This window comes from Anolis sagrei, chromosome 6 (assembly GCF_037176765.1).
Source record: "Anolis sagrei isolate rAnoSag1 chromosome 6, rAnoSag1.mat, whole genome shotgun sequence".
Classification (NCBI taxonomy): Eukaryota; Metazoa; Chordata; class Lepidosauria; order Squamata; family Dactyloidae; genus Anolis; species Anolis sagrei.
Window position 1 is genome coordinate 112452506 of NC_090026.1, and position 6000 is coordinate 112458505.

General features: G+C 41.9%; 1 protein-coding gene across 1 annotated transcript in view; it reads right to left on the reverse strand.

Annotated features, from left to right (window-relative positions):
- Positions 1 to 5338, reverse strand: part of EPC1 (enhancer of polycomb homolog 1) — an 81181-nt gene extending 75843 nt beyond the window's left edge. The window contains exon 1 of the mRNA XM_060782504.2: positions 5262 to 5338. The gene's annotated coding sequence lies outside the window, so the exon portion shown is untranslated. The remainder of the gene's footprint in view (positions 1 to 5261) is intronic.
- Between the last annotated feature and the right edge of the window lie 662 nt (positions 5339 to 6000).

Genomic DNA, 6000 nt, shown 5'->3' on the forward strand with positions numbered 1-6000 from the left:
ACATGTTAGTAGATAAATAGGTACCACTTCAGCGGGAAACGCATAGGACTCTTCAAGCAGTCATGCCGGTCCCACAACCAGGAGGTGACAATGCAGACTCCTTGGCTTGAAAATGGAGAACAGTGCCTTCCCCAGAGCCAGAGGTGAGCCCTGCCTCCAAAAAGCCAGAAATGAAAGGAGAAGTCTTTGCCTCTGTTTGTGTTTGTGTGTCTCATTGCATTGTAACAAGGCATTGAATGTTTGGCAGTATCTGTTTACACTGTAATCTGCTCTGAGTCCCCACAGGGAGAAGGGCGGAATATAAATAAAGTGTTGTTGTTGTTATTTTCTTCCTTTTAATTTCATTTGAGAATCCATATTTACTACCTTGAAGGAGCAAAGATAATTTCTGTTGCAGTATTTATCTAGTTTCTGTATTCATATACAAGCAGAACTTCAGCAACTTTGAATCCATTACTGTTACACAGCTATTTATGTTCACAGTAGAGTTTATTTCCATCAAAGTGATTGAAATAAAATTACCAGCATCTAAAACAATTTTGAATCCTATTACTGGAAGAAAGCACAAAGGTCATCCAGTCCACACTCTTGCCATGCAGGAACACACAATCAAAGCATTCCTGAAAGATGGCATCCAGCTTCTGTTTCAAAACCTCCAGAAAAGGAAACTCCTCCACACATGTATCACCTCCCCCGCCCCACCAATAATAATAAACAAAGAACAGCAACAGTTGGCCATGGATAATAAAACATTCACGGGGTTTCCAGACTTCAGCCAAATATGTTCTTAAAGAGCTGGGAGGAAACATGCTGCCTTAAAACAGTACAATGTTAGAGCTGATTAATCTCTGCTAAAGGAGTGTTTCATATGGTGGACGTGAAGCCTATAGGAACTTTAGGAGGGTCGTCCCCGGGAGGAGGGACCCTGAGACCCCACCAAAGAGGGACCGCTACTTTGGCGAACTAGAGAAGCCTGATTTCAGCAATTTTATTGAGTTTAAAATAATTCAAAATAATCCTCACCAAAGTTGAAGAAGCGGCACCAAGGTGTTTATTAGTGATTCAGCTGAAAAGGATGCAATGTCGCAATAATTCGCCTACAAAGCATGCCATTACAAAGATCAGAAATGTTTTTATAGGGTTTACAGGCTTAGAAGTTTCAAAATTCCCGCCCTCCGCCCGGCTTGATGGTGATTGGCTGACGCGATAACAGCTGGGAGGAGGCTTGGTTGCCCGCCCTGCATCAGGGCCAATCACAGAGCTTCTCCGCTGCTCAGGAGCCAGTGGGAGAGCTCCTACCGCCTCAGCGCTCTGGTGAATCAGGAGAAGGGAGGCGGGACGAGGAAGAAACAATGGACTGGTGAATGAATTAATGGTTTTCATGCCTTGGGGTCTGCGACGGATGCCCAGCCCATTGTCTTTGAATGGATTTGTGATAGACATTGATTACTTTATCCGAGTCTTCCTGTCACCATCAGATAGGACACAATGGAGGGACTGGGGTGAATGTTTGTCATGGCAAGTTTTGAAAGGAGAAACAGTTTCGGGGGGAAAGACCCTCTTGAGGGTCTCCCCCCCCCCCCGGGTGATGTGATCAAAGGTGCCAAGCGAAACCTTTTTATTGAATGGGCCAACTCCGAGGTTCAATTTGAGGCTTCCAATTCTATGTTTCCATGCACAAGTTATCATAATAAGAGTTCTTTGTGATCGCTAATTGTCCTTTCCGCACAGCTGGTAGCTTCCTGATTTACTCCCCCCGAGGGGAGGGAGAAAGGGGCAATGGGTTCAGAGTTAGGTCAGAAAATATGAGGGAAAAATACATGGGGAAATATAGGAATCCAAAGAAATTAATATCAAGCATCCCTTCCCACCCCCTATCCGCCAGAGAAATTGATGAAAATAATAATTTCAATTAGACATATGCCAATAGTTCATACTGGGGAAGTTCTGATGTGAAGATGAGTTCTTTAGAGCCAAAAAGAAATTGAAGAAAGTCCAACAGTCACAAAAGGATGCTGGATGATCTCCACAGACCCAAGGAATGGATTCTTGCAGTGCCAAGATCAAGCTGGTCCTTAGTCCTTGGGAAACTATAACTTCCTCCAAGGACTGGGACCCCAAGGCCAGGCTCTTCCCTGAAAGCATCATGGGGTCCTTGTTGTTGCTAGTGTCTTGGCAAATTAACCAAAACTTAACCCCTTTGTGCAGTCTGGTACCCTTGCCCTTTGCAGAACTATAAGTTACCATCCCTTATTGTGGGGGGGGCATGCTCGACTTCAGACGCAGCCCATTAAAAGGGATCTTTGGCTGTATGCTTAGCATCAACAGGCTAAGGATCTGGTATAATGCCCTGGTGATGTCAGGAATAACATAAATGGTGGTCCTAAGGCATTTATATATCAATACTAGTAACTTGAATTGAACCAAGAGACTGAGGCCCCTTCTACAATATTTGCTTTGAACCGAAATATATGACAGTGTGGACTCAGATATCCTAGTTCAAAGCAGATATTGATTTGAACTAGGATATCTGTTATATGGCCATGTAGAAGGACCCCAAGACAGTGCTTTTGCAACTCAATCTGAAGAGACATTATTCTGACATCTGGTGACCCTAAAACAAATTATAATGGGATTTTCTTGGTGCAGGTTACCTTGTCCTTTCTATGAGGCTGAGAGAGCATGACTTGTTCAAGATCTTCAGGTGAGTTTCCAGGCCGAGCAGGGAGTCTGGTCTCTAGTGTTGTCATCCAACACTTAAACTATTACATAACTCTTAAAGAGGCATACCACAGTAAAAACATCTAGCTCCTACCATCAATCTAGCTGTCATATTTTGCACTATATGTAGTGAATATGAAGGAGAATTTTGTAACATTGCATTACAGTACAGGTTGAGCATCCCTTCTCCTAAATTCTGAAATCCAAAATGCTCCAAAATCCAAAATTTGTCCATGTGGATGATTTCAATAGTGACAGCTATGTTCAGTGAACACAGCCTTGGTTTCATGCACATATTTAAAATGTTGTATAAAGTTATCTCTGTTATCTATTTATCTATGAACAAAGTATAAAATAATTTCATTTTTAGATTTGGGTCCCATCTCTGTAATAATAATAATAATAATAATAATAATAATAATAATTTATACCCCACCACCATCTCTCCAAGGCTAAGAACCTATCAATAAGATTAAAAGAAAATGTATACAAAGTTATATGGAGATGGTATACTACGCCAGTCAAACAACATCAGATGGATAGCAAGCAAAGTAACCTCTGCTGGAGATGTGGCAAACACAAAGGGACATATTTTCATCTATGGTGGGAATGCCCCCAAGTGAAGAATTTTTGGAAGGATATATTTACCGAAATAAACAACATTATGGGATCAAATATTACTCCGGATGCTAGGTTAGCATTATTAATGGACACCACAAAGTTGAATGTAGAAATAACTAAGAAAGAATTGGTGACTATTTTGCTCACAGTGGGAAGAATTATAATAGCAAAGAACTGGAAAATAATAACCAATCTAACACTGGATGCATGGTACAGGGAAGTTTGGAATGTAGCTTTAAACGATAAACTAACAATGGAAATGAGGGTATTCAGGGGGGAAATTAACAGGTCAGATTTTGAGACATACTGGTCGGTCTTTATTAAATATGTCTTAGAGAGCGAAAATGGAAAACAACAGAATTTGGTTGGTCAGGAATTTTGGAGATGACATTTGATTAATGGCTGATTTATAAATACATGGTGAAGGAAATTATACTTGTTCAGGCCTTGGTGGTGGGGTTATGTGTTTGTAAAATGTTCACTGTTTTGGGTTTTGTCTATTTTGTAAGTTGTTATTGTATTTAAATAAAATCTTTTAAAATAAAAAAAAATCTGACATAAATATAGATGGCAAACCAATAAAAATAGAGAAATAAACTTATAAATATAGGACTGGATCTAGGAAACCCCCCCCCCCCGCCCACCCCCCCCCCCCCCCAATGATCCTGATAGGCCAAACACACAATTCTGAAACAGATGCTTCGCTTGCTTACAGTACTTATGCTTTGAGAAGATTATATTTCAGTGTTGTTTCCCGCATCCCTCACAGCTGCTACAATGTATTGCTTCTATTGTCTTCCTAGAATCAGATGAGAGATATATCTGGGTATTATCTGCATGCTGATGATGTTGCAGCTCAGATCATCAGATGACCATGCCCACCATTCAATGTACAAGTTGAACAGCATGAAGGAAAAGACTGAGTGTTGCAAAACCTTTAGGCTCCTGTCCTTGAAAATAAATTCTTCCATAGCATTAAGCCATGGTGGTTAAAGTGGTGTCAGGCTGCATTAATTCTACAGTGTAGATGCAGCCTCAGGCTACCTGGTGTTTAAGAAGCGATTATTTTTTTTTAGCCCCCTGGTGGCACAGCGGGTTAAATCACTGAGCTGCTGAACTTGCTGACTGAAAGGTTGGCAGTTTGAATCCGAGGAGAGGAGTGAGTTCCCGCTATTAGCCCCAGCTTCTGCCAACCTAGTAGTTCGAAAACATACAAATGTAAGCTACCGCTTCTGCGGGAAGGTAACGGCGCTCTATGCAGTCATGCTGGCCACATGACCTTGGAGGCGTCTACAGTTAATGCTCGCTCTGCAGCTTAGGTGAACTATAAATCCCAGTAACTACAACTCCCAAAGCTCAAGGTTTATTTCCCCCAAACTCCATCAGTGTTCACATTTGGGTATATTGAGTATTCATGTCAAGTTTGGTCCAGACCAACCATTGTTTGGGTCCACAATGATCTCTGGATGTAGGTGAACTTCAACTCCAAAACTCAAGGTCAATGCCTACCAAACCCCTCCAGTATTTTCTGTTGGTCATGGGAGTTGTGTGTGCCAAATTTGATTCAATTCCATCATTGGTGGAGTTCAGGATGCTCTTTGATTGTAGCTGAACTATAAATCCCAGCAACTACAACTCCTAAATTACAAAATTAACCCCCCCCCCCCAATCCCACCAGTAAGTATTCAAATTTGGGCGTATCAGGTATTTCTGCCCAGTTGGTCCACTGATTGAAAATGCATCCTGCATATCAGATATTTACATTATGATTCAAAACAGTAGAAAAATTACAGTTATGAAGTAGCAATGAAAATAATTTTATGGTTGGGGGTCACCACAACTTGAGGAACTGTATTAAGAGGTCGCGGCATTAGGAAGGTTGAGAACCACTGGTTTAATATAACATTGGATATACTAACCTGCTGTTGGTTTGGTCCTATGGCGTGAAGCAGGTAGCCTTTTTATGTTTGTTGATCATTCGTTCAGTTGTTTCCGACTCTTCATGATCTCATGGAGCAGTCCACGCCAGAGCTCCCTGTCAGCCATCACCACCCCCAGCTCCTTCAAGGTCAATCCAGTCACTTCAAGGATACCATCCATCCATCTTGCCCTTGGTTGGCCCCTCTTCCTTTTTCCTTCAATTTTCCCCAGCATAAATGTCCTCTCTCAGCTTTCCTTTCTTTTCATGATGTGGCCAAAGAACTTCGTCTTTGCCTCTACTATCCTTCCCTCCAATGAGCAGTCGGGCTTTATTTCCTGAAGTATGGACTGGTTGGATCTTCTCGCAGTCCAAGGCACTCTCAGAACTTTCCTCCAACACCACAGTCCAAAAGCTTCTATCTTCCTTCGCTCAGCCTTCCCTAAGTTCCAGCTCTCACATTCGTAGGTGACTATGGGGAATACCATTGCTTTAACTTTGTGGATTTTCGTTGTGATGTCTCTACTCTTCACTATTTTATTGAGATTGGACATTGCTCTCCGCCCAAGAAGTAAGCGTCTTCTGATTTCCTGGCTGCAGTCTGCATCTGTAGTAATCTTTGCACCTCGAAATACAAAGTCTGCCATGGCCTCTACGTTTTCTCCCTCTGTTTCCCGGTTGTCAATCAGTCTGGTTGCCATAATCTTGGTTTTTTGATGTTTTGCACTTTCTTCTTTCAT